The sequence below is a fragment of the Octopus sinensis genome, linkage group LG26 (genome assembly GCF_006345805.1).
Source record: "Octopus sinensis linkage group LG26, ASM634580v1, whole genome shotgun sequence".
Taxonomy (NCBI): domain Eukaryota; kingdom Metazoa; phylum Mollusca; class Cephalopoda; order Octopoda; family Octopodidae; genus Octopus; species Octopus sinensis.
The window spans coordinates 6122417-6137416 of record NC_043022.1 but is presented as its reverse complement, the minus strand read 5'-3'; the positions used below and the strand labels follow the sequence as shown (position 1 = coordinate 6137416).

Sequence of the window (15000 nt, the reverse complement as noted above, 5' to 3'; positions counted from 1 at the left end):
TGCTGGCCATTGATAAAATTTTGTGAAAATTTTATCCTATATATATATATATACACACACACACATACATATATATATATACACACACATACATATATATATACACACACACATACATATATATATACACACACACACACACATATATATACATATACAAGCATACATATGTATACATATACATACGTATACACATACACATGCATATACATATATATATGGACACATAAATACATTTACACATACATATACATACATACATATACACACACTTGATGAACTTCTTTCAGTTTCTAGCTTCCAAATCCACTCACAAGGCTTTGGTCAGCCCAACACCATAGTAGAAGACACTTGCCCAAGGTACCACACAGTGGGACTGAACCTAGAACCATGTGGTTGGGAAGCAAGCTTCTTACCACACAGCCACTCCTGCACCTAATTATTTAATAAACGTGAAGTATAAGACATCACTAATGAAGTTGTACAATACTTTCGTTATCGAAGTCTTCACTTCTTTACTTTAGATTAATTTAGTATTTACTAACCTAACTAATTCAACCTAGAAGCTTGCCCATTCATCACTCGTCTCAGGCTTACCTGCCTTTTAGACTGATACAGGGCAGTCATGCAGTTTAGAGTTCCACTCGTGTCGTACTCACAAACTGACAAAAGTGAAAGTGAACTCTATTGATCACCTGTTATTGATTATGAAGACTAATCAACGACAATAATGTCATTCAATTACGACAACAATACCACCTAATTACAGACACCATGTTTTACAGAAGTGGAGAATTTAAGGGACAGCAAGAAATCATCGGGAAATAAAAAAGGATGATATTTAGGGGAGCCTCCCCCCCCCCTCTCTCTCTCTCAAAAGATAAAGGCACTTGAAAGAAAAACCAGGCACAGTTGTTACCATTTCTGAAATGCAGTTACTAATGTTTTCCTATGAATCCTAGAAACACCAAGGGTCACATCCTGAAGAACTTGGTTGGTGTTGTGGAATGACAATGTTTTGCAGACATAGCATCACAAAAGTCTGGTGAGATTTCGGTTTCACTATTCCACGGCAACACCAAACTCTTTTGTAGTTTCTAAACTCTGTCATTCAGAAATATATATATCTACCAGTCTATCTGTCTGTCTACTTATCTATCTGCTTGACTGTCTATCTACCTACTTATTTATCCATCTACTTCTCTATCTATCTATCTATCTATCTACTTCTCTATCTATCCATCTACTTCTCTATCTATCTATCTATCTACCTACCTACCTACCTACCTATCTCTCTATCTACCTACCTACCTACCTATCTCTCTATCTACCTATCTATCTATCTATCTACCTACCTACCTATCTATCTATCTATCTACTTCTCTATCTATCCATCTACTTCTCTATCTATCTATCTATCTATCTATCTACTTCTCTATCTACCTACCTATCTATCTATCTATCTACTTCTCTATCTACCTACCTATCTATCTATCTATCTATCTATCTACTTCTCTATCTATCTATCTATCTATCTATCTACGTTGGTTCCATGTATAAAGCACCTATGATGGTGTTATGCATAAAGCACCCAGCAGACACTCTGTAAAGTGGTTGGCATTAGGAAGGGCATCCATGCTATAGAATCCACGGCACAACAGACAGCTGGAGCAGCTCTACAGCTGGCAAGCCCCTGTCAAACTGTCCAACCCATGCCAGCATGCAAAACGGACGCTATATGATGCTGATATGTATGCGTATGTACACAAGCATCACACATCTATATACATACATCTTCTATACCTTTATACACACACACACAGAGCTTATAAAACAACATTCTGCATAGGCGCAGGAGTGGCTGTGTGGTAAGTAGCTTGCTAACCAACCACATGGTTCCGGGTTCAGTCCCACTGCGTGGCATCTTGGGCAAGTGTCTTCTGCTATAGCCCCGGGCCGACCAATGCCTTGTGAATGAATTTGGTAGACGGAAACTGAAAGAAGCCTGTCGTATATATGTATATATATATATATATATGTATGTGTGTGTGTGTGTTTGTGTGTCTGTGTTTGTTCCCCTAGCATTGCTTGACAACCGATGCTGGTGTGTTTACGTCCCCGTCACTTAGCGGTTCGGCAAAAGTGACCGATAGAATAAGTACTGGGCTTACAAAAAGAATAAGTCCCGGGGTCGATTTGATCGACTAAAGGCGGTACTCCAGCATGGCCGCAGTCAAATGACTGAAACAAGTAAAAGAGTAAAGAGTAAAGTGTTCAATAACAACAATGTTTATTGGAAACATTGATCCTAAACACGATGGCTACAGGTTTAATCAGGGGAGGGGATAATCCACCCCAGGATTATTATAAATAAGTTGTACATTTACTTAAAACACAGAACCAAAAAGACGGGAATGGCTACGTACTAACACTGACCCTGCTAGAAATAGCAGCCAAATCACCAAATCCCTCTAAAAGCACACCCGTTTAATGTCTTAAAGCAGAATGTGAACTAAGTAGTTCTAGATCCCTAAAAGGATGATCGTGGTTGAAACCCTGTTGATTATAGACTTTATCGATTAGGGATCACTAGGAACTAAACAATAACAACAAAGAGGTGAAGGAGACAAATGGTAGTGATTAGGGGTCTATTTCGTTTACAAATGTGGAGGGAACTTTTTTGTTCTACGCATGTAATCTCCGATAAGATGTATATACCCACAAATGTATATACACTGTATACACTTGTGTATATAATAAAGTGTATATTCCACATAAGATATGTTGTGCATACACACAAGCGTATATATACACACAAGCGTATATATACACACAAGCGTATATATACACACAAGCGTATATATACACACAAGCGTATATATACACACAAGCGTATATATACACACAAGCGTATATATACACACAAGCGTATATATACACACAAGCGTATATATACACACAAGTGTATATATTCACACAAGTGTATATATACACACAAGTGTAAATATACACACAAGTGTATATATACACACAAGTGTATATACACACACAAGTGTATATACACACACAAGTGTATATATACACACAAGTGTATATATACACACAAGTGTATATATACACACACAAGTGTATATATACACACACAAGTGTATATATACACACACAAGTGTATATATACACACAAGTGTATATATACACACAAGTGTATATACACACACAAGTGTATATATACACACAAGTGTATATATACACAGAAGTGTATATATACACAGAAGTGTATATATACACACAAGTGTATATATACACACTGTAATGATCTCTAACGAAATAAGACGATGTAAAACTTATAATTAGTCACAGGGTTAATTAATTTTATTAAATTGCTTGATTGTTTACCAAATTGCCGCTTTAATAGAACGAGCGTATCGAGTATCTAAAAATAAATCTATAAATACTTTGCATGACCTGATCGATATTTCATTCAAGACTTCGATTAACTGACCATCACCGGTAAATGGACGTACGCAACTTGGTGCAACAGACACAAATTCGGTTTAAATGTATTTATATACAAGACATTGCTTTGGTGACGGTTTATTTGTTATCCTAACCTGTATCAACTCCGACAGAGCAAACAGACCATTCCAACCGTGACGACCACACTATCTTTCTCCCGGAGTAGCCCAACTCGAACAATGTTAACCAATGTCTTTGTTTATAAGACGGTAAGGCTTGACTTAACGGAGGTATGACTGCCATTTCTAGCAGGTCGATCGTCTCCCTTCCTTTACAGGTTCTTTTAATCGGCTCGTGAGACATTGCTCCGGCATGACCGTGGCTCAAACTTAGCAACACGTGCACAGCTTCGGCTTGTGTATATATATATATACCACTTCGATTTATAACACAAACACACAACCTTTTGTACAGACATGGCTTTGCAGAATTGTAGTTAAGGAGACACTCATGCCTTTCCTAAGGACATTAACTGAAAGAGTGGCAACCGCTGGGGATTGAACCAACGCCCTCGGGTAACCGACAGCCCCTATGTATATATATATATAACGACCACATACATAGTCTTATACTATAAATGTTCCACAAACTATTTTAAGTCGAAGTTCCAGGGAGCACGTGTTGTTGTTGTTTAACCACAGGTCAGCTCTGAACGAATTGATCCTCGAAGACGTCCCAGTCGTGACCGTTTCGTCTTATTGTTGTTGATCTGCAAATGCGCGAGAGTAAAATATCCGGTGTGTCTTGTTTTATCTCAGGATATTTAAGGATGTGGTTTTGAGGGAGATTTCATAGCTAGAGGTCCCTCGGGTCGTTGGATCGATTCACGACCTAACCACTAAGTAAGTGACTGTTATATTTCAACACATTGTTATACATACATACATATGGATATATATATATATATATATATATATATATATACACACACACACACATACAAACATACATGCATAATTATATCAAACGATAGACAAGCTATATGTACACACACATGTCAAAAGATATATATATATTTATTTATTTATCTATTCCTGATGAAGGTCGGTTTATCAAACACACACACACACACATGTACATCAATGCTTCCATGCACGGTAACTTCAAAAGAACTTCCCTCGTCATACAATCGCTTTCTCTTAGTCTCTTTCGCTCTCATTACTTCAAAAGTTCCCGCAAGCCCATATGTAAAAAAAAAATTAATTTTTTTACGGAAATCGACGGAAAGGTCTACTGGAGACGAAAGATTGCCGGGTTACCCTGGGTTTCTCGTCATAAAGGGTACCTTTATGGCGTATCTTCAAACCCTAAGACCTTTATGGCGAGAACCCAGGGTAACCCTATAAACCGACCTTCCCCAGTAATAAAATATAGACTGCTCTACTTCTTTGAGTGTACTTCTTCTCCAGATTCATGTTTTTCTACAAAAACGATATATATATATATATATATATATATATATATATATATATATATATATAATATATATATATATATATAATTCTGCAAAATGGGTGTATTTAGTTATAAACACATTTAAGATAAGATAGAGAGAGATTAGACAAAGTGTGTGTGTGTGTGTACATGTACCTTGTAACTCCCTAAACAACGTCTGTCGGGCTAATTAAACACAGCAAACTTAAGGAAGTTATAAATACAAAGAAAGCCATCAACTGTACCTGTCTGTCTGTCTGTGTGTCTAGGGAAGAGTCCTTTGTTGTAAAACTAGTGCCATACCTCTTGGTTCCAGGAATAAACTTCCACGAAATAAGATCCCCTCGGACTCTACCGGGACAAACTCCATCTCGAATCGGAGGAATAAAAAAGATAACCGAGGCTCCTTTCGAGATAATAATAATTGGGGGGAAATGGAGGTGAGGAGACCTTATTTATTTTTATCGTCCCGTGTGTGTGTGTGTGTGTGTGTGTGCGTTTTGTGTGTGGAAACTTTGAAAAGCTGAACTTTTAATATTTGTCCATTTAAGGGAATATCCTTTTGGCAGTGGTGGTCGCGTCAGGTGACTGGACGAACAATGGACAGCGATAACACCTGATAGGAATTGAAACACTTCCTACAAGCTATCAGTTATTTATTTATTATAAGTGTGTGTGTGTGTGTGTGTGTGTGTCACTTTATGAAAGACTAAAGCAGAGACAGACAGATAGAGGAGGGAGGAGTGAAAGAGAAAGTGGAGTATGAGAGGGGAGGGGTAGAGAGTGTAAATGTTGGTCAAGAAGGGGAGGGAGGGAAAGAGGGTGACACCTGCGTGTTTTGTTGGGGAAGAAAGAGGAAGGAAGGAGGTTAAGTGGGAAGGAAGGAGAGGGAGAGAGAGGGAGGGAGGGAGGTTGATTAGAGAAAGGATACGACAACGAGGGAAAATGTAAAAGTGGTTGGAAAGAGAAGAAAAACAAGCATTGAGAGAGAGAGTGTGAGAGAGAGAGAGTGAGAGAGAGAGAGAGTGTGAGTGAGAGAGAGAGAGAGAGAGACTGTGGGGGAAATGGGGGAGTTCCAAAAGTATACAGAGAAAGATAGAGGGAGCCGAAAGAGATAGACAGAGAAGGAGAGAGAGAGGCAGTCGCAGTAGAAATAGAGAGAGAGGGTGGGGGGATCTCAAAAGAGACAGAGAGGGTCAAAGACAAAAGGGAATGTTTCGGAAGAGAGAGAGAGAGAAGAGGAAAGAGATAAGTAGAAGTGTTAAGAGAGAGAATGTAACAAAGATAATAAATATGAGATGTAAAACGTATATAAAATGGATAAAAAAAAGGGTAAGAAAAAAAAACGTAAAAGAATATAAAAGGCGAGAGAAAGAGAGAGAGAGAGAGAGAGAGAAGGAAGGAGAGTAAGAGAGCGAGTGAGGCGGAAAATTGGGAGTTTAAAGAATCGAAAACGAGGGTGGATGAGCAAAGGAGGGGGAATGCGCGCGAAATAACAACAAAAATAATACGAAAGATAGGTTATAAATGGTTCACCTCTGAATACTTACAGGTAAATAATGAATACAGGTAGTGAAAGAAACGTATATCTTCCTAGTCACGTGTATATTCACGATAGGTGTAAATGTATATACACACACACACACATATATATGTATATATAATTACATTCACACACAAATGTGTGAGACTAATAAATATACATACCTATATATACACACACACACATTATATGCTTGTGCATATCATTTCTACGTCCGCTTTGTTTACCGACACAAGTTGGACGTTTTGATAGGATACCTGTATTTTATATAAGGTGTGTGTGTGCGCGCACACGCACACACATCGTCATCATCATCGTTTAATGTCTGTCCAGTAAATATATACTCTTTTACTTGTTTCAGGCATTTGACTGCGGCCATGCTGGAGCACCGCCTTTAGTCGAGCAACTCGAACCCCGGGATTTATTCTTTGTAAGCCCAGTACTTATTCTATCGGTCCTTTTGCCGAACCGCTAAGTGATGGGGACATAAACACACCAACATCGGTTGTCAAGCAATGCTAAGGGGACAAACACAGACACACAAACATACATATATATATACATATAAACACACTGAGCCCTAACCCCTGTTTTGTCATGATTTCTACAGCTTGATGCCCTTCCTAGTGCCAACCACGTAGCAGAGTATAATGGCTGCTTTTTCCTTGATGTTGCCACCGAGTAAATTTCAAGACAAAGAAAATGCCCGACCTTCTGACTGAAGGGCTTTGCAGCAGTGACGGGGTGGCTGGCGGGTGGCTTCATGCCAGCTGGGGAAAAGACATTGACACACTGTTAGAGGTGAACGTAGGGAATTGACGAATAGGGGTAGAAGTGGGGTCCATAGTAAATACCTGCATCTATCCAAAATATCTACCTACCTACCTATCTATCTATCTATTTATCTATCTATCTACCCATCTATCTATCTATCTATCTATCTATCTATCTATCTATCTACCTACCTACCTACCTACCTACCTCTCTCTCTCTATATATATATATATATATTATTATTCTTTTACTTATTTCAGTTATTTGACTACGGCCATGCTGGAGCACCGCCTTTAGTCGAGCAGATCGACCCCAGGACTTATTCTTTGTAAGCCTATTACTTATTCTATCGGTCTCTTTTGCCGAACCGCTAAGTTACTTACCACACAGCCACTCCTGCGCCTGTGTATTATATCGAAGAAGAGAAACTATAAAGAGAACTCATCCCGTCACGATTTTGTTTTTTAAAAAGAGATCTTATCCCGTTCCAAGTCTGAAAGATCACAGAGTATCAAGACAAAAAAAAGATAAAACCGGAGAATTAGTTCATAAATTATTGATAAATTCTCCAGTTTTGTTCTCTCTCCACACGCACACACACATACATCTCTGTAGACGTAGTTGATAGCTTCTGTTACCTAGGTGACATAATCGGTAGTGGTGGGGGAGGGTGTAGTGGCCAAAATTAGAAATAGGGTGAAAAAGTTCAAAGAGTTATTATTATCATCTCTGCTGAGAGCAAGGAGATTCTCTCTGAGCGAAGGACGGATTGTACGATACATGTGTATGAAGTGTGATGCTGCATGGTGGTGAGACGCGGGCACTGAATGTAGAAGAGGCAGCAAAGGGAGGAGAGAAAAAATGAGGCAAGCATGCTGTGCTGTATGTGTAAAAGTGGGGTGAATGATGGGTGAGGTCAAGGTGAGGCGAGAGATTAAACTGAGGACAAATGAGGGACCAAAAGAGAGACAACAACTGTGTTAGCACGGGTATGTAATGGGTATGAATTATGGCAGAGGGGTGAGGAAGTGGGCAGGAGATTGATGTGGAAGAATCTAATGGGAGGAGAAGAAGAGCAAGGAGGGAAATGGTGAAGGGGACAAGTTCCACAAAAGAGATGACAAAGGAATGCAACAAATGGTGGGATTTTGTCTTGGAGGGAAATACTACAGCTCACACCAGCCTGGGAAAAAGAGGCAGAAAAATGTGGCAGTGATGATTTTGGTGTTAGGGAAGGGCATCCAGCTGTAGAAGCCATACAAAAAAACAAGCAATGGAAACTGGTATGGCTCCCAAAGCAAGAATTTTAACAAACTAAAAAAAAAAAAAATTTACATAGGCGCAGGAGTGGCTGTGTGGTAAGTAGTTTGCTAACCAACCACATGGTTCCGGGTTCAGTCCCACTGCGTGGCATCTTGGGCAAGTGTCTTCTGCTATAGCCCCGGGCCGACCAATGTCTTGTGAGTGGATTTGGTAGACGGAAACTGAAAGAAGCCTGTCGTATATATGTATATATATATATATATATATGTGTGTGTGTGTATGTGTTTGTCCCCCTAGCATTGCTTGACAACCGACGCTGGTGTGTTTACGTCCCCGTCACTTAGCAGTTCGGCAAAAGAGAACGATAGAATAAGTACTGGGCTTACAAAGAATAAGTCCCGGGGTCGAAATTGCTCGACTAAAGGCGGTGCTCCAGCATGGCTGCAGTCAAATGACTGAAACAAGTAAACGAGTATTGTATTTAAGTGGTAAAGGGTCTTTGGAATTAACGTGTGTATATGCGTGTGTAAGCATGTGTGTGTGTGTGTATGCAGGCATGCAATTATGCGTATATTTGTAGATCCTTTTCATAAACCATCCGCATACATGTTAGGTCGTCTATAGATGCAAACATCAATTTAAACATACACTTACATATACACCTTCATACACATACACTTACATACACACAGGTGATTATACCAGTGACGATCAGTTCAGTGGACAAGTTCACAGCATGATAGAAGGTAACACATGTTGTCACCTGAATTCAGGTAACTGCAAAAGAACACGCCCCATGGATGTGGTTACTTGACCTTCTAGAGATAGCAGCTATATCTTGCTCAAATCACAGCCAACTATCTTAAAAAATGACAGGCACATAGGTGAGTAGGGAGGATGGTAGATAACCAGACAGGTAGATAAACAGGTAAGTACCTAGCTATAAAGATATGTAAGTTAATAGATAAGTTGGTAGGTAGTTAATATGGACTGATGGGTAGAATTATAGGTAGATAGGCAGCTTGGTAGATAAGTAAGTGGGTGGGTGCATTTGTAGGTAAATAGGTAGGTAGCTAGCTACTAGCTGCAAGATAAGTACATAAGTATGTAGATTGGTAAACAGGTTTGTAGAAGGTAGGTAGATAGGTATGTAGAGTTAATAGATAGATAGGTAGGGTGTTAGATAACTGGGAGGGTAGGTTGGTAGAAAGGTAGGTAGGTAGGTAGGTAGCAACAGTTAGTTCTACAGAAAAGGTGCGAATCTTCGTAAAGGTAACCATGGCAACGAAAGCAGCAAAGTAAATAAGAATGACAAGTCAGTTGGGATTAATGTTGTCTGCTTTGTTGTTGCACCATTCTTTTCACTTTCTACAATATACAGATTCAGCTCTAAATATCAATGGACATATCTATTGATCTAACACGCCCCCGTGCACACATGCTCACACACATGCATGCATGCGCACATACACACACTCACATGCACACATACACACACGTTCAGTGATTTACAATAGAGAGGCAGTGACTCATGAGATCTTCAGACATATCAACCCCATTCCTTTAACAAGAGGTTGCTATGGTAAAAATAAATAAACGAAATAAAGAATAGCAGCGAAAAAGCAAAATACAAAAATTCAACAAAAACGTGGTAAATGTTTTCAATTCTCCTGATTACTTTTAGAAAAGCTGATGGTAGACTAATTAATTTCCCTAATTATACTGAAGCAACGAGAGGGCTACTAACTTCTTTTTACTAGTACATACCAAGCAACAACTGGCTTAACACTTTCCCAGACTTCAACTCAAAGAATTTCTTCCAATCAGTTCTTTAATTCTGTGCCATTTGCAAGGTCCCTAATATCCCTTTGTGTGTGTGTAGTGATTTTCATTAAATTTTGGGTTTTCTTAAATCTCACACATTTTTAGTGACACCTGATAGCACTATACACTATACCAGGGCCCACGCTATACTGGCCCGTTTTCTCTTCAACTGATTATAATCAGAATAATTAATCGCTAAGTCAACAGCTTTATTTCATTTTTTTTTTTTTTGCTTCTTCACAGAGAAGCCCTTTCCAAAGATGTCCCCTTCTCTGTTATAAACCCCAATTACTTTCCCTGTTATAAAACCCTTGTCCCCTTCTCTGTATTAACTCCTGTCCTTTACTCTGTTATCAACTCCTGGTTCCCTCTAATGTCGAACAAACCTAATTGACAGACTGACTTGATTTTATCTCTGATGTAAGAAAATGGCAAAACCCAATAAAATAATTGAGTTGTGTTTTCCAGTTTTGACATTTTGGTGCCAACACCACTGCAGAGCTGTAGTGGAGGTGCAATGGCCCAGTGGTTAGGGCAGCGGACTCGCGGTCATAGGATCGCGGTTTCGATTCCCAGACCAGGTGTTGTGAGTGTTTATTGAGCGAAAACACCTAAAGCTTCACGAGGCTCCTGCAGTGGGTGGTGGTGATCCCTGCTGTACTCTTTCACCACAACTTTCTCTCACTCTTACTTCCTGTTTCTGTTGTACCTGTATTTCAAGGGGCCGGCCTTGTCACTCTCTGTGTCACGCTGAATATCCCCGAGAACTACGTTAAGGGTACACGTGTCTGTGGAGTGCTCAGCCACTTACACGTTAATTTCACGAGCAGGCTGTTCCGTTGATTCGGATCAACCGGAACCCTCGTCGTCGTAACCGACGGAGTGCTTCCAAAAACAGAGCTGCAGTATAAGACTGACACTTTATTCTATGGAAGCAAAATGGAAGAATGGCAAAGTTGACTCTGGTGGAGTTAAACTTTACAATGAAAATGTTATGTAACAAAATCCCTCCAAATTCTTCATTATTCGTCAAATTGATTAGCACTTTGCCTACCAAATTTCAGAATTAGATTGTTTAGCTCCTCATTTTGCACCATAACAAGAATATAGCATGTAGATTCACAAGTGATTCCAGTGAAATAAATAAGGGACTATATTTCACGGTTTCATAGGGGTTAAACAGTAAAAGCAATATAGGGGCTACAATCAGTACAAATACTACAGAAGCAAATTAAACAGGGCCCCAGTTGCTTTGTGAAAGGATTGACTGATACATAAGTAACCTTAGTACATAAACTGGATTAATGTACCCACCACCTGTAATAAACTCCAGGTGAAAGCATAAAACAATAATTTGAATTGTAAAAGAAAACAATACAGAGAACAAATATCCCACACGTGTCTTTGTCATTTCATTTCATTGTGACAGGCCCAAGACCTGATTGTGTGAGAAGTGGTGGAGAATAGAGGTGAGTGACAGAGAGAAGGAATGGACAAATGGAACAGAATATTGTCTATACAGTAATCAATCGACTATCGCGGATGTTACATTCCAAAATCCCCCCTCAATAGGTGAAAATCTGCAAAGTAGAAACAGTACTGTACTCTCTCTTTTTTACTCTTTTACTTGTTTCAGTCATTTGAGTGTGGCCATGCTGGAGCACCGCCTTTAGTCGAGCAAATCGACCCCGGAACTTATTCTTTTGTAAGTCCAGTACTTATTCAATCGGTCTCTTTTGCCGAACCGCTAAGTGACGGGGACGTAAACACACCAGCATCGGTTGTCAAGCAATGCTAGGGGGACAAACACAGACACACAAACACACATACATACACATATACGACAGGCTTCTTTCAGTTTCCGTCTACCAAATCCACTCACAAGGCTTTGGTCGGCCCGGGGCTATAGCAGAAGACGCTTGCCCAAGATGCCACGCAGTGGGACTGAACCCAGAACCATGTGGTTGGTAGGCAAGCTATTTACCACACAGCCACTCCTGCGCCTATAGTATATTTTTTTAAAACTTATTTTTATAATTTGTATATTTTTATTTTATTACAAATGCAAAACAACACCTCGGAGGAATCGAGGTCAGCTTGAATAATAAACCATGATAGGGTGAACTGTGATATGGCGAGGGATTACTGTTTATACTTTCCACTCAATATTGGTTTCAAATAGAGAAGACCTGCCCACCACAACAGAATTGAGATTCTAAAACTAATGTGCCACGTAAAAAGCTTATATGATGGGCTTCTTTCAGTTTCCATCTACTAAATCCACTTGCAAGTCTTTGGTTGGCTCAGGGCTATAGTAGAAGACACTTGCCCAAGGTGCCTTGCAGTGGGATTGAACCCAGAACCATGTGGTTGGGAAGCAAACATCTTACCACACAGCCATGCTTGCAGAGAAAATAAATTTATAAACACGCACACGCACATAGGCTCAGGAGTGGCTGTGTGGTAAGTAGCTTGCTAACCAACCACATGGTTCCGGGTTCAGTCCCACTGCGTGGCATCTTGGGCAAGTGTCTTCTGCTATAGCCCCGGGCCGACCAATGCCTTGTGAGTGGATTTGGTAGACGGAAACTGAAAGAAGCCTGTCGTATATATGTATATATATATATATATATAAGTGTGTGTGTCTGTGTTTGTCCCCCTAGCATTGCTTGACAACCGATGCTGGTGTGTTTACGTCCCCGTCACTTAGCGGTTTGGCAAAAGAGACCGATAGAATAAGTACTGGGCTTACAAAGAATAAGTCCCGGGGTCGATTTGGTCGACTAAAGGCAGTGCTCCAGCATGGCCGCAGTCAAATGACTGAAACAAGTAAAAGAGAGTAAAAGAGAGTATGCATGCACACTCGCATGTGCACACACAACTGCAAAATCAGTTGTGCTGTTTTAGCTACGATTATAAGAGAGAAAGAAAAAGAATTGGAATTTTGGAAAACTGTAGAAAAAGGAAGGAAACGGAGGTGATTAATTTTGTTGCGTCAAAGAGTTTGGAGGCTGAAATTAAACACCAATCAACTGATTAAATAATCAGTTGTTTACAAGGATGAAACCCTCTGAAAACCTGTTTGTTTATCTTGAAAACCATCAGAAGAGGACACAGGCAGAGCTGGTCGGGGTGAGTCACACAGACTGTGGCAACAATGAGGTAATATAGTGTGCGAGGTAGATAAACGAGTTGACAGGTAGACAGGTAGATGGATTAGACAGATAGGTTGATAGATGGATGGACAGGTACACAGGTGATTAATTATGACAACACCTGAGTGAATATATTATAATACCTACACCAATTCAAGAAGAATGACTGAGAGAACACCACATTACACTGAATACACGTGTGTGTGTGTGTGTGTGTGTGTCTGTCTGTCACTCTGTGCGGCCAAGCCTGTGTTAGGCATATTGTTATGTGTCATAGAGTGTTCATAAATTATCTGTACAACTTCTACAATATATTGTTTTGTATCTAGAAACATCAGAAACACCTGATGTTTCTAATAAAACTTTATTTCTTTGGCTTCTGTTTTCCAATAAACTTTGCCAAGTTATCCTTATTTTTCATTTTTCTTTTTTCAAGTTGTAAAGGTAATTTATAGACACCCTCTGCACACACACACACACACACACTGACATAAACAACAGGCTTCTTTCAGTTTGGGTATCAATCTGAGAAGAGTGCAGAGGATTTGGAAAGAGTTGGATGAGTTTAATGATGATTACGAAGGTAAGGCAGAGAAATGATCAGAGAAAACTCACTCTGATCATTCTGATAAGAAAAGAACTCCTCAACTTGTTGGTGACATCCAGGCCAGGATTGACAAGAGTCAGTGCAGCTTATGCTCAAAGGCATTCCAGCCTTGACAAACCAGTCTTTTTTGCCGGTGGTAGTGGTAGGTAATGCAGTCTCTAGAACTGCATAATTCAATGTATCCATTCCACTTTTAAGATAGCAGCATGTGACTTGATGGAGATTTGGCTGCTATTCCTAGCAGATCAAGTCAGCACACACTTCTGGCTCTGTCTAAAGATATTAAAAGGTGTCAAGAAGAGTAACAATGGACTTTGAAAGGAAGAGGAGATAAAATAGGATATAATTAGGGTGGACATGAAAAGGGTAGAAAAGGAAGGGGATAAGGAAAGAAAAACGGGGGGGGGTAGTAAATGGGTGTGAGGGGAGGGAGGGGGAGGAGTTTGCAAAGAAAGAAGATGTTAGAAGAGTTAAAGAAAGGAAAGAAGTGAAAAGAGGAAATGGAGGTAAATGAATGGACAAATCATGCCATGCCCACCCCCACGGAAAGAAGATTGCAAGATTAACCCTTTAGCATTTATGCTGTTCTATCAAAAGTATTGTTTATTTATCCACATTGTTTTGGATTAATCAGGGATTATTTCACAGCTTTGAGATTTTGAAGGATGCGACTTTATTTCTAGAATGACATTGTAGGGTTGGTGTGAGAAGCCAGATCTGGTCGGTTCGAACATAAAACAGGAAGAATATTTGGGTCTTGATACGGCTAGTTTAAACGTTAAAAAGGTTAAGGGGCACGACCCTTCATTGAGCCCCCCTCCCCCAACAACCCATAACTTTTACGAGCTGTATTAACGATCAGCCGACACCGACCTCCACCACTA

The 15000-nt window shown here is 39.8% G+C and overlaps 1 protein-coding gene across 6 annotated transcripts in view; it reads right to left on the bottom strand.

The window, feature by feature from the left end:
• LOC115224716 (rap1 GTPase-activating protein 1) overlaps nt 1-15000 on the bottom strand; it is a 364275-nt gene that overhangs the window by 95812 nt on the left and 253463 nt on the right. The window contains exon 1 of one of the 6 annotated variants that reach the window (XM_029795581.2): nt 5196-5600. The exons of the other annotated variants lie outside the window; for them this stretch is intronic. The gene's annotated coding sequence lies outside the window, so the exon portion shown is untranslated. Of the gene's footprint in view, nt 1-5195; nt 5601-15000 lie in introns of those variants that run through there. 6 annotated transcript variants of the gene reach the window in all.